Here is a 13,817-nt window from a genome sequence, read left to right on the forward strand (position 1 = left end):
TCTTGTTAGTCTTTAAAGTGCTACATTGTCCTGCATTTTGCTTCAACTACCCCAGGCTAACACGGCTACATTTCTATCACCAATCTGGAGGGGAGCTAGAGCGTTAGTGTGGGAACCTTGAGTCTCGAGGGCCACACTCACGTGAGCTGGGGTATTAGGTTCCTCACCCCTGCTTTAAAAACAAAACCTCTTACTCTTAAAAATCGATCCCCGTATCTCTGGTCGGACCAGCTTCACGCAGGTCCTCGGGGATGGAAAACTGCAGCAAACTGTATGAACAGAAACAAACAGAAGCCCCAATCGCAGCTGGAGGTGGGGCGAGGCTGCCCCAGCAGGGACACAACGGGGCAGCCGCCCTCCACCAGATCAGGAAAACAACCGCGCCATTCCCCGGCCAGCAGGAAGGCGAGTGCCGCTGCAAGGCTCCGCAAGGGAGGTGGGCGGCAGAGGGGTGTTTGTGCGCGGCCGCGCGCCTTCAGCGGCAACTCCCCTGGTGCCCCCTTCTCTAGTCCAGCCAGGCCTAAAATGCTCAGTGCTTAGAAGGCGGGTGGGGAACCTAAGGCCTGGGTGCGTGGGGCTCCTCCACCGTCGCCCCCTCCCCACGCCGTGGGGCTGGAGGCACAAAGCGACTAGGCTGGGCCCTGCAGTGCTCTGGCGCCAGGGGGACGTTTCTCCGCTCAGCTGGGGGCCAGGCAGGGAGGCTTTTCTGTCGGTTGGTTTGTCTGTCACCTGTTTGCCCCCCAATTCTCAGCCACTCCCCCCCCTCCCCACACGCCCCCACCCAGGACGCTCTCGGCCTCTGCAGGAGGCACAGCCGGGCACTGGGCGGCACTGCGGGCAGCCAGGGCCAGAGCATCCCCCCCCACAGCGCCCCCCGCCGAACTGCCCCCCCCCGGGCACAGGGGGGATTCAGCGGGCACCCGGCCCCGCCCCCAGGCAGCGAGCAGCGCGGGGAGCAGGGCTCAGGCCGCCCCGCCCCCCCGCGTGCGGGACACGTTCTGTGCGTGCCCCGCCCGCGGGAACCACCCCTCGAGGGCGCGCGGCTGCCCGGCGGGGGGAAGGGGCACGTGACACTCCCGGGCCCCGGTGGCCCGCAGCCCCCCCCTCCCCGAGACACCCACGTGACTGGAGCCCGGGTCAGCTCCCGCGCCCGGCACCACCTGGGGGGGGGGTCACAGGGGCGCTGCTCCCCGGGGAGGCAGCAGCGCCGGGGGGGGGGGGCAGAAATCGCCCCCCCACCTCCGCCAGGGGCCGCCCCGCCGATGTCCAGCCTGGGGCCCGGAGAGAAGCAGGCGGGGGGGGGGGGCTCCACGTCACTGCCAGCTCCCGCCCCGCCCCCCAGGCTCCGCCCCTCAGCGCCCCCCGCAGCGTTTTCCCGCCCGCCTCGTGGGCGCGAGCGTCCCGGGAGTTTCCCGCCCAGCCAGCGCCGCCCGCGCCTGCGCTCTCCCGCGCCCTGTCCCCTCCTGCCCCCCCCAGTGCCAAGGCCCCCCCCCGGCCCCTCCCCCTCCCTCCTGCCCCCCCAGTGCCGAGCACCCCCCCGGCCCCTCACCCCCTCCTGCCCCCCCAGTGCCGAGCACCCCCCCGGCCCCTCACCCCCTCCTGCCCCCCCAGTGCCGAGCACCCCCCCCCGGCCCCTCACACCCAGCCTGCTCCTACACCTCACCCCTGTCCAGACACCCCACCCCCAGCCCGCTCCCCCACCTTCCCTCGCGCCCCCTTCTCCCCCAGCCCGCTCCCCCACCTTCCCTCGCGCCCCCTCCTCCCCCGGGCCAGACACCAACAAGGGGCGGGCTGGGGGCGGGGCAGCTTCGCACTCGGACCCAGGATTCGCTCGCGCCCCCGCGCGCTCCTCGGACCTTCCTGTCATGGCGGCGCCGGCCGCCCAGTCAGACAACGCCCCCCTGCGACAGCCCATTGGCCGAACCAGAGGCAGGATCCCCTTTGCTGACAGCCCATTGGGCGACACTATCCTCCGCCAAGCCTGTCTTCCGAAAGCCCATTGGCTGGCACACAGCCAGGAACCACCCCTAAGTCACAGACAATTCGAGGACAGAGCAGCCCATTAAGATCCACCCCGGACAGCCTATTGGTCGAGAGCAGTGGCAGGTCATTCCCCCTAGTCACACCGCATTCGCAGACAGAGCTGTCCGTTAAGATGCAGCCGGGTCAGCCTATTGGGTGCCTCTGATTCAGAACACGCCCCTTAGTCACAGCCCATTCGCGGACAGAAGAGTCTGTTATAATCCACCCCGGACAACCTATTGGCCGCCAGCAGCCCCAGAACACGCCTTGAGTCACCGCCCATTGGCGCACGGAGCAGTCCGTTAAGAGTCACCTCGGACAGCCTCAGATTGGGCGCCACAGATTCCGAACACGCCCTTTACTCTCAGCCCATTCGCGGACAGAACAGTCTGTTACGATCAGTCCGGGACAGTCTCTCGGCCAGCCTTAGTGTAGGGATAACATAGTCAAGTATGAAACATGATTCCCCAAGTGGAAGTGACTCCCCAGAATTTGTTCCCCACAACTAAAAGTCTAAGGAGGAGAAGTTTGTGTGTGGGATCCTGGCGCGGAGCCTGGTGTGTGGGATGAGGGGGCCGGGGGCAGGAGGGGAGAGGGCTGCGCGGAGCCTGGAAATAACGAGCTTCTTACTTTGCCTGCTGTCAAAGGGCAAGACTGGGGCCACGTGGCGTGCGGAGCAGGGACAGCAGCTGGGGGCGATGGAATTACACGTGCATTACCCGCAATGACCACCGAGCGGCACTGTGGGGGCGCTACGGAAGTACACGTGCATTACCGCCGGTGACTACCGAGCGGCACTGTTGCTCTGCTAAGGGCCGTTATTTCCGAATAAAAAAGATTGTTCTTAGGGTAGAAATGCCCCATTCCGAACTAAGAACACGCTGGGCGGGGCTATGCCGGGGGGCGGGGCTATGATAGGGGCGGGGCGCGCTGCGACGTGCCCCGGGAGGCCGCACTATGAGAACTACAAGTCCCAGGATGCGTCGCTAACACTTGGAGTGACAGGAGCGCGGGACCAACCGCGTCGCTCCCTGGTCAATGCCCCGTTGTGATGTCACTTCCGCTGCACCCGCCCAACCGAACAGCGCCGGGCCTGCCCTGGCCCTGCAATGGCCGATGGGAGCTGCGGACAGGGGCACTCAGTTTCCCACAAGCCACTGCGGCTACTTTCCCTACTCCCCCTCATCCGGCCCCTCCCCATTGCTGGGCGGGGCTCCTGCCTCAGAGACGGCAGCGTCCGCAGCTGATGCCCCGCCCCCACTCGGGAGAGGAGACTCCGCGGCAACCCTTCCCCCCCAAACTCCTCCCCGCCCCGTGCAGTCTGATCCCCCCAAACTCCTCCCCGCCCCGTGCAGTCTGATCCCCCCAAACTTCCCCCCGCCCCGTGCAGTCTGATCCTCCCCCCCGTGCAGTCTGATCCCCCCCAAACTCCTCCCCGCCCCGTGCAGTCCGATCCCCCCAAACTCTTCCCCGCCCCGTGCAGTGCGATCCCCCCAAATTCCTCTCCCCCCGTGCAGTATGATCCCCCCAAACTCCTCCCCGCCCCGTGCAGTCCGATCCCCCCCAAACTCCTCCCCCCCGTGCAGTCTGATCCTCCCCCCCGTGCAGTCTGATCCCCCCCAAACTCCTCCCCGCCCCGTGCAGTCTGATCCCCCCCAAACTCCTCCCCGCCCCGTGCAGTCCGATCCCCCCCCAAACTCTTCCCCGCCCTGTGCAGTCCGATCCCCCCAAACTCCTCCCCGCCCCGTGCAGTCTGATCTCCCCCAAAACTCCTCCCCGCCCCGTGCAGTCTGATCCCCCCCAAACTGCGCTCCGCCCCGTGCAGTCTGAACCCCTCCCCAAACTCCTCCCCGCCCCGTGCAGTCTGATCCTCCCCCCCGTGCAGTCTGATCCCCCCCCAAACTCCTCCCCGCTCCGTGCAGTCTGATCCCCCCCAAACTCCTCTCCCCCCCGTGCAGTCTGATCCCCCCCACACTTCCCTCCGCCCCGTGCAGTCTGATCCCCCCCAAACTCCTGTCCGCCCCGTGCAGTCTGATCCCCCCCAAAGCTCCTCCCTGCCCCGTGCAGTCTGATCCTCCCCCCAAACTCCTCCCCGCTCCGTGCAGTCTGATCCTCCCCCCCGTGCAGTCTGATCCCCCCAAACTCCTCCCCGCTCCGTGCAGTCTGATCCCCCCAAACTCCTCTCCCCCCCGTGCAGTCTGATCCCCCCAAACTCCTCCCCGCCCCGTGCAGTCCGATGCCCCCCAAACTCCTCTCCGCCCCGTGTAGTCTGATCCCCTCCCCAAACTCCTCTCCGCCCCGTGCAGTCTGAACCCCTCCCCAAACTCCTCCCCGCTCCGTGCAGTCTGATCCTCCCCCCCGTGCAGTCTGATCCCCCCAAACTCCTCCCCGCTCCGTGCAGTCTGATCCCCCCAAACTCCTCTCCCCCCCGTGCAGTCTGATCCCCCCAAACTCCTCCCCGCTCCGTGCAGTCCGATGCCCCCCAAACTCGTCTCCGCCCCGTGTAGTCTGATCCCCTCCCCAAACTCCTCTCCGCCCCGTGCAGTCTGAACCCCTCCCCAAACTCCTCGCCGCCCCGTGGAGTCTGATCCTCCCCCCCGTGCAGTCTGATCCCCCCCCAAACTCCTCCCCGCCCCGTGCAGTCTGATCCTCCCCACGTGCAGTCTGATCCCCCCCAAACTCCTCTCCCCCCCGTGCAGTCTGATCCCCCCCAAACTCCTCCCCCGCGGAGCCTGCAGTGCGGGATGAGGGGGCCGGGGGCAGGAGGGGAGAGGGCTGTGCGGAGCCTGCAGTGCGGGATGAGGGGGCCATGGGCAGGAGGGGAGAGGGCTGCGCGGAGCCTGCAGTGCGGGATGAGGGGGCCATGGGCAGGAGGGGAGAGGGCTGCGCGGAGCCTGCAGTGCGGGATGAGGGGGCCGGGGGCAGGAGGGGAGAGGGCTGTGCGGAGCCTGGAGTGCGGGATGAGGGGGCCGGGGGCAGGAGGGGAGAGGGCTGTGCGGAGCCTGGAGTGCGGGATGAGGGGGCCATGGGCAGGAGGGGAGAGGGCTGCGCGGAGCCTGCAGTGCGGGATGAGGGGGCCGGGGGCAGGAGGGGAGAGGGCTGTGCGGAGCCTGGAGTGCGGGATGAGGGGGCCATGGGCAGGAGGGGAGAGGGCTGCGCGGAGCCTGCAGTGCGGGATGAGGGGGCCATGGGCAGGAGGGGAGAGGGCTGCGCGGAGCCTGCAGTGCGGGATGAGGGGGCCATGGGCAGGAGGGGAGAGGGCTCCGCGGAGCCTGGAAATAACGAGCTTCTTACTTTGCCTGCTGTCAAAGGGCAAGACTGGGGCCACGTGGCGTGCGGAGCAGGGACAGCAGCTGGGGGCGATGGAATTACACGTGCATTACCCGCAATGACCACCGAGCGGCACTGTGGAGGCGCTTCGGAATTACACGTGCATTACCCGGAATGACCACCGAGCGGCACTGTGGGGGCGCTACGGAAGTACACGTGCATTACCCGGAATGACCACCGAGCGGCACTGTGGGGGCGCTACGGAAGTACACGTGCATTACCCGCAATGACCACCGAGCGGCACTGTGGGGGCGCTACGGAAGTACACGTGCATTACCCGGAATGACCACCGAGCGGCACTGTGGGGGCGCTACGGAAGTACACGTGCATTACCCGCAATGACCACCGAGCGGCACTGTGGGGGCGCTACGGAATTACACGTGCATTACCCGCAATGACCACCGAGCGGCACTGTGGGGGCGCTACGGAAGTACACGTGCATTACCGCCGGTGACTACCGAGCGGCACTGTTGCTCTGCTAAGGGCCGTTATTTCCAAATAAAAAAGATTGTTCTTAGGGTAGAAATGCCCCATTCCGAACTAAGAACACGCTGGACGGGGCTATGCCGGGGGGCGGGGCGCGCTGCGACGTGCCCCGGGAGGCCGCACTATGAGAACTACAAGTCCCAGGATGCGTCGCTAACACTTGGAGTGACAGGAGCGCGGGACCAACCGCGTCGCTCCCTGGTCAATGCCCCGTTGTGATGTCACTTCCGCTGCACCCGCCCAACCGAACAGCGCCGGGCCTGCCCTGGCCCTGCAATGGCCGATGGGAGCTGCGGACAGGGGCACTCAGTTTCCCACAAGCCACTGCGGCTACTTTCCCAACTCCCCCTCATCCCGCCCCTCCCCATTGCTGGGCGGGGCTCCTGCCTCAGAGACGGCAGCGTCCGCAGCTGATGCCCCGCCCCCACTCGGGAGAGGAGACTCCGCGGCAACCCTTCCCCCCCAAACTCCTCCCCGCCCCGTGCAGTCTGATCCCCCCAAACTCCTCCCCGCCCCGTGCAGTCTGATCCCCCCAAACTTCCCCCCGCCCCGTGCAGTCTGATCCTCCCCCCCGTGCAGTCTGATCCCCCCCAAACTCCTCCCCGCCCCGTGCAGTCCGATCCCCCCAAACTCTTCCCCGCCCCGTGCAGTGCGATCCCCCCAAATTCCTCTCCCCCCGTGCAGTATGATCCCCCCAAACTCCTCCCCGCCCCGTGCAGTCCGATCCCCCCCAAACTCCTCCCCCCCGTGCAGTCTGATCCTCCCCCCCGTGCAGTCTGATCCCCCCCAAACTCCTCCCCGCCCCGTGCAGTCTGATCCCCCCCAAACTCCTCCCCGCCCCGTGCAGTCCGATCCCCCCCAAACTCTTCCCCGCCCTGTGCAGTCCGATCCCCCCAAACTCCTCCCCGCCCCGTGCAGTCTGATCTCCCCCAAAACTCCTCCCCGCCCCGTGCAGTCTGATCCCCCCCAAACTGCGCTCCGCCCCGTGCAGTCTGAACCCCTCCCCAAACTCCTCCCCGCCCCGTGCAGTCTGATCCTCCCCCCCGTGCAGTCTGATCCCCCCCCAAACTCCTCCCCGCTCCGTGCAGTCTGATCCCCCCCAAACTCCTCTCCCCCCCGTGCAGTCTGATCCCCCCCACACTTCCCTCCGCCCCGTGCAGTCTGATCCCCCCCAAACTCCTGTCCGCCCCGTGCAGTCTGATCCCCCCCAAAGCTCCTCCCTGCCCCGTGCAGTCTGATCCTCCCCCCAAACTCCTCCCCGCTCCGTGCAGTCTGATCCTCCCCCCCGTGCAGTCTGATCCCCCCAAACTCCTCCCCGCTCCGTGCAGTCTGATCCCCCCAAACTCCTCTCCCCCCCGTGCAGTCTGATCCCCCCAAACTCCTCCCCGCCCCGTGCAGTCCGATGCCCCCCAAACTCCTCTCCGCCCCGTGTAGTTTGATCCCCTCCCCAAACTCCTCTCCGCCCCGTGCAGTCTGAACCCCTCCCCAAACTCCTCCCCGCTCCGTGCAGTCTGATCCTCCCCCCCGTGCAGTCTGATCCCCCCAAACTCCTCCCCGCTCCGTGCAGTCTGATCCCCCCAAACTCCTCTCCCCCCCGTGCAGTCTGATCCCCCCAAACTCCTCCCCGCCCCGTGCAGTCCGATGCCCCCCAAACTCGTCTCCGCCCCGTGTAGTCTGATCCCCTCCCCAAACTCCTCTCCGCCCCGTGCAGTCTGAACCCCTCCCCAAACTCCTCGCCGCCCCGTGGAGTCTGATCCTCCCCCCCGTGCAGTCTGATCCCCCCCCAAACTCCTCCCCGCCCCGTGCAGTCTGATCCTCCCCACGTGCAGTCTGATCCCCCCCAAACTCCTCTCCCCCCCGTGCAGTCTGATCCCCCCCAAACTCCTCCCCCGCGGAGCCTGCAGTGCGGGATGAGGGGGCCGGGGGCAGGAGGGGAGAGGGCTGTGCGGAGCCTGCAGTGCGGGATGAGGGGGCCATGGGCAGGAGGGGAGAGGGCTGCGCGGAGCCTGCAGTGCGGGATGAGGGGGCCGGGGGCAGGAGGGGAGAGGGCTGTGCGGAGCCTGGAGTGCGGGATGAGGGGGCCATGGGCAGGAGGGGAGAGGGCTGCGCGGAGCCTGCAGTGCGGGATGAGGGGGCCATGGGCAGGAGGGGAGAGGGCTGCGCGGAGCCTGCAGTGCGGGATGAGGGGGCCATGGGCAGGAGGGGAGAGGGCTCCGCGGAGCCTGGAAATAACGAGCTTCTTACTTTGCCTGCTGTCAAAGGGCAAGACTGGGGCCACGTGGCGTGCGGAGCAGGGACAGCAGCTGGGGGCGATGGAATTACACGTGCATTACCCGCAATGACCACCGAGCGGCACTGTGGAGGCGCTTCGGAATTACACGTGCATTACCCGGAATGACCACCGAGCGGCACTGTGGGGGCGCTACGGAAGTACACGTGCATTACCCGCAATGACCACCGAGCGGCACTGTGGGGGCGCTACGGAAGTACACGTGCATTACCCGCAATGACCACCGAGCGGCACTGTGGGGGCGCTACGGAAGTACACGTGCATTACCCGCAATGACCACCGAGCGGCACTGTGGGGGCGCTACGGAAGTACACGTGCATTACCGCCGGTGACTACCGAGCGGCACTGTTGCTCTGCTAAGGGCCGTTATTTCCTAATAAAAAAGATTGTTCTTAGGGTAGAAATGCCCCATTCCGAACTAAGAACACGCTGGACGGGGCTATGCCGGGGGGCGGGGCTATGCCGGGGGGCGGGGCGCGCTGCGACGTGCCCCGGGAGGCCGCACTATGAGAACTACAAGTCCCAGGATGCGTCGCTAACACTTGGAGTGACAGGAGCGCGGGACCAACCGCGTCGCTCCCTGGTCAATGCCCCGTTGTGATGTCACTTCCGCTGCACCCGCCCAACCGAACAGCGCCGGGCCTGCCCTGGCCCTGCAATGGCCGATGGGAGCTGCGGACAGGGGCACTCAGTTTCCCACAAGCCACTGCGGCTACTTTCCCAACTCCCCCTCATCCCGCCCCTCCCCATTGCTGGGCGGGGCTCCTGCCTCAGAGACGGCAGCGTCCGCAGCTGATGCCCCGCCCCCACTCGGGAGAGGAGACTCCGCGGCAACCCTTCCCCCCCAAACTCCTCCCCGCCCCGTGCAGTCTGATCCCCCCAAACTCCTCCCCGCCCCGTGCAGTCTGATCCCCCCAAACTTCCCCCCGCCCCGTGCAGTCTGATCCTCCCCCCCGTGCAGTCTGATCCCCCCCAAACTCCTCCCCGCCCCGTGCAGTCCGATCCCCCCAAACTCTTCCCCGCCCCGTGCAGTGCGATCCCCCCAAATTCCTCTCCCCCCGTGCAGTATGATCCCCCCAAACTCCTCCCCGCCCCGTGCAGTCCGATCCCCCCCAAACTCCTCCCCCCCGTGCAGTCTGATCCTCCCCCCCGTGCAGTCTGATCCCCCCCAAACTCCTCCCCGCCCCGTGCAGTCTGATCCCCCCCAAACTCCTCCCCGCCCCGTGCAGTCCGATCCCCCCCAAACTCTTCCCCGCCCTGTGCAGTCCGATCCCCCCAAACTCCTCCCCGCCCCGTGCAGTCTGATCTCCCCCAAAACTCCTCCCCGCCCCGTGCAGTCTGATCCCCCCCAAACTGCGCTCCGCCCCGTGCAGTCTGAACCCCTCCCCAAACTCCTCCCCGCCCCGTGCAGTCTGATCCTCCCCCCCGTGCAGTCTGATCCCCCCCCAAACTCCTCCCCGCTCCGTGCAGTCTGATCCCCCCCAAACTCCTCTCCCCCCCGTGCAGTCTGATCCCCCCACTTCCCTCCGCCCCGTGCAGTCTGATCCCCCCCAAACTCCTGTCCGCCCCGTGCAGTCTGATCCCCCCCAAAGCTCCTCCCTGCCCCGTGCAGTCTGATCCTCCCCCCAAACTCCTCCCCGCTCCGTGCAGTCTGATCCTCCCCCCCGTGCAGTCTGATCCCCCCAAACTCCTCCCCGCTCCGTGCAGTCTGATCCCCCCAAACTCCTCTCCCCCCCGTGCAGTCTGATCCCCCCAAACTCCTCCCCGCCCCGTGCAGTCCGATGCCCCCCAAACTCCTCTCCGCCCCGTGTAGTTTGATCCCCTCCCCAAACTCCTCTCCGCCCCGTGCAGTCTGAACCCCTCCCCAAACTCCTCCCCGCTCCGTGCAGTCTGATCCTCCCCCCCGTGCAGTCTGATCCCCCCAAACTCCTCCCCGCTCCGTGCAGTCTGATCCCCCCAAACTCCTCTCCCCCCCGTGCAGTCTGATCCCCCCAAACTCCTCCCCGCCCCGTGCAGTCCGATGCCCCCCAAACTCGTCTCCGCCCCGTGTAGTCTGATCCCCTCCCCAAACTCCTCTCCGCCCCGTGCAGTCTGAACCCCTCCCCAAACTCCTCGCCGCCCCGTGGAGTCTGATCCTCCCCCCCGTGCAGTCTGATCCCCCCCCAAACTCCTCCCCGCCCCGTGCAGTCTGATCCTCCCCACGTGCAGTCTGATCCCCCCCAAACTCCTCTCCCCCCCGTGCAGTCTGATCCCCCCCAAACTCCTCCCCCGCGGAGCCTGCAGTGCGGGATGAGGGGGCCGGGGGCAGGAGGGGAGAGGGCTGTGCGGAGCCTGCAGTGCGGGATGAGGGGGCCATGGGCAGGAGGGGAGAGGGCTGCGCGGAGCCTGCAGTGCGGGATGAGGGGGCCGGGGGCAGGAGGGGAGAGGGCTGTGCGGAGCCTGGAGTGCGGGATGAGGGGGCCATGGGCAGGAGGGGAGAGGGCTGCGCGGAGCCTGCAGTGCGGGATGAGGGGGCCATGGGCAGGAGGGGAGAGGGCTGCGCGGAGCCTGCAGTGCGGGATGAGGGGGCCATGGGCAGGAGGGGAGAGGGCTCCGCGGAGCCTGGAAATAACGAGCTTCTTACTTTGCCTGCTGTCAAAGGGCAAGACTGGGGCCACGTGGCGTGCGGAGCAGGGACAGCAGCTGGGGGCGATGGAATTACACGTGCATTACCCGCAATGACCACCGAGCGGCACTGTGGAGGCGCTTCGGAATTACACGTGCATTACCCGGAATGACCACCGAGCGGCACTGTGGGGGCGCTACGGAAGTACACGTGCATTACCCGGAATGACCACCGAGCGGCACTGTGGAGGCGCTTCGGAATTACACGTGCATTACCCGCAATGACCACCGAGCGGCACTGTGGGGGCGCTACGGAAGTACACGTGCATTACCCGCAATGACCACCGAGCGGCACTGTGGGGGCGCTACGGAATTACACGTGCATTACCGCCGGTGACTACCGAGCGGCACTGTTGCTCTGCTAAGGGCCGTTATTTCCAAATAAAAAAGATTGTTCTTAGGGTAGAAATGCCCCATTCCGAACTAAGAACACGCTGGACGGGGCTATGCCGGGGGGCGGGGCTATGATAGGGGCGGGGCGCGCTGCGACGTGCCCCGGGAGGCCGCACTATGAGAACTACAAGTCCCAGGATGCTTCGCTAACACTTGGAGTGACAGGAGCGCGGGACCAACCGCGTCGCTCCCTGGTCAATGCCCCGTTGTGATGTCACTTCCGCTGCACCCGCCCAACCGAACAGCGCCGGGCCTGCCCTGGCCCTGCAATGGCCGATGGGAGCTGCGGACAGGGGCACTCAGTTTCCCACAAGCCACTGCGGCTACTTTCCCAACTCCCCCTCATCCCGCCCCTCCCCATTGCTGGGCGGGGCTCCTGCCTCAGAGACGGCAGCGTCCTTAGCTGATGCCCCGCCCCCACTCGGGAGAGGAGACTCCGCGGCAACCCCTCCCCCCCAAACTCCTCCCCGCCCCGTGCAGTCTGATCCCCCCCACCAAACTCCTCCCCGCCCCGTGCAGTCTGATCCCCCCCACTAAACTCCTCCCCGCCCCGTGCAGTCTCCTCCCCCCCAACTCCTCTCCCCCAGTGCAGTCTTCTCCCCCTCACCACCAAACTCGTCCCTGCCCCGTGCAGTCTGCTCCCTCCAAACTCCTCCCCGCCCCGTGCAGTCTGCTCCCCCCAACTCCTCCCCGCCCCGTGCAGTCTGCTCCCCCTCACCACCAAACTCCTCTCCGCCCCGTGCAGTCTGATCCCCCTCCAAACTCCTCCCCCCCGTGCAGTCTGCTCCCCCCAACTCCTCCCCGCCCCGTGCAGTCTGCTCCCCCTCACCACCAAACTCCTCTCCGCCCCGTGCAGTCTGCTCCCCCTCCAAACTCCTCCCCCCCCGTGCAGTCTGCTCCCCTCCCCAAACTCCTCCCCGCCCCCTGTAGACTGATCACCCCCAAAATTTCTCTCCGCCGCGTGCAGTCCGATCCCCCCCAACCTCCTCTCCGCCCCGTGCAGTCTGATCCCCCCCACCAAACTCCTCCCCGCCCCGTGCAGTCTGATCCCCCCCACTAAACTCCTCCCCGCCCCGTGCAGTCTCCTCCCCCCCAACTCCTCTCCCCCAGTGCAGTCTTCTCCCCCTCACCACCAAACTCGTCCCTGCCCCGTGCAGTCTGCTCCCTCCAAACTCCTCCCCGCCCCGTGCAGTCTGCTAGCCTGAGTACAATGCAGTACTTTAAAACTTTGTGCTAGAAATGCATAAACGCCCCACAGCAGAACAAAGTAAACACATCCGTCCTCCTCCTCCTGACCCCAGGCTTTAGGATACGGGTCATCAAAACATAAAAGAAGGGTGACTCTGGCAATTAGCAGCCAGTAAATTATTAACTAACTTCAGTTCCCAGTAAAGGAATGGAATAAATAGGAAGGGAAAATCTTCCAGGGCCCTGGAGAATAGTGGAACTAACCCAAGAAGCAGCACTGGTTTATAGAGTGCAGCCTGCCAAAAAGGAGAAACATTTCCAAACATCGGAAACATAAGATGCTTGTCTTTTAGCAGAGGGCCTTGTGGTCGGAAAGAGCCCTGGGCTCTACGTGCACAAATGGACTGAAAACGGGCCGAAGAATGACAAACAAAACGTAATGCTGGGTGAGAGCCTGGCCCTGCTGGGCATTTTGGCTTTTACACGGCATGGTGAAGTGGTTGTAGGCCTTTTGTTATTTAACACTGCAGTCATCCAGAGCAGAACTCTGGGGCAGACGTCACAAGCCCGGGTGCCCCGGCAGGGCAGAAGCCCTGGGGCTCCAGGAAATACCCTGGGGCTGTGTCTACACTGGCATGAATTTCCGGAACTGCTTAAAACGGAATACTATTCTGTTTTCAGTTTTTCTGGAAAAGAAGCGTCTACATTGGCAGGCTGCTTTCCGGAAAAGCCCTTTTTCCGGAAAAGCGTCTGTGGCCAATGTAGACGCGCTTTTCCGGAAAAGAGCCCCAATCGCCATTTTCACGATGGGGGCTTTTTTCCAGAAAAGACTACTGGGCTGTCTACACTGGCCCTTTTCTGGAACAGTGTTCCGGAATAAGGACTTATGCCCGAGCGGGAGCAGAATAGTTTTTCCGGAATAGCGGCTGATTTTGTACAGTAGAGCGTCGTTGCTTTTCCGGAAATTCAAGGGCCAGTGTAGACAGCTCGCAGCTTATTCCGGAAAAGCGGCTGATTTTCCGGAATAAGTGGCCCAGTGTAGACACAGCTTGGGAGATTTTAAGCCCTACAGCCAGTCTGGAAAGGAGGCAAAGGCATTTTACTGGACGGCATGGAAGATACCAAAGTGGGCAAACACATTTACAATGCAGCATGGCAACCCTGAGCAGTGGGAGTCGCCCCAAACAGCCAGCCGTGACTGCCCTCAGTTCCTCCCCTGTGCTAGTGTAACCGCCACCAGGTGCATTTCGACCTGGGACCTCTGGCGCTCAGTCCAGGAGCCGCTACCCATTGAGCTAAAAGCCAGCTGGCTCCCAGCCCATGCGGTGAAGGTCTCTTGTTCTTCGCTGTTGCTGTGCTACTCCCTCCAAACTCCTCCCCGCCCCGTGCAGTCTGCTCCCCCCAACTCCTCCCCGCCCCGTGCAGTCTGATCCCCACCAAACTC

The sequence above is a fragment of the Pelodiscus sinensis genome, unplaced genomic scaffold (genome assembly GCF_049634645.1).
Source record: "Pelodiscus sinensis isolate JC-2024 unplaced genomic scaffold, ASM4963464v1 ctg75, whole genome shotgun sequence".
In the NCBI taxonomy this organism is placed as follows: Eukaryota; Metazoa; Chordata; order Testudines; family Trionychidae; genus Pelodiscus; species Pelodiscus sinensis.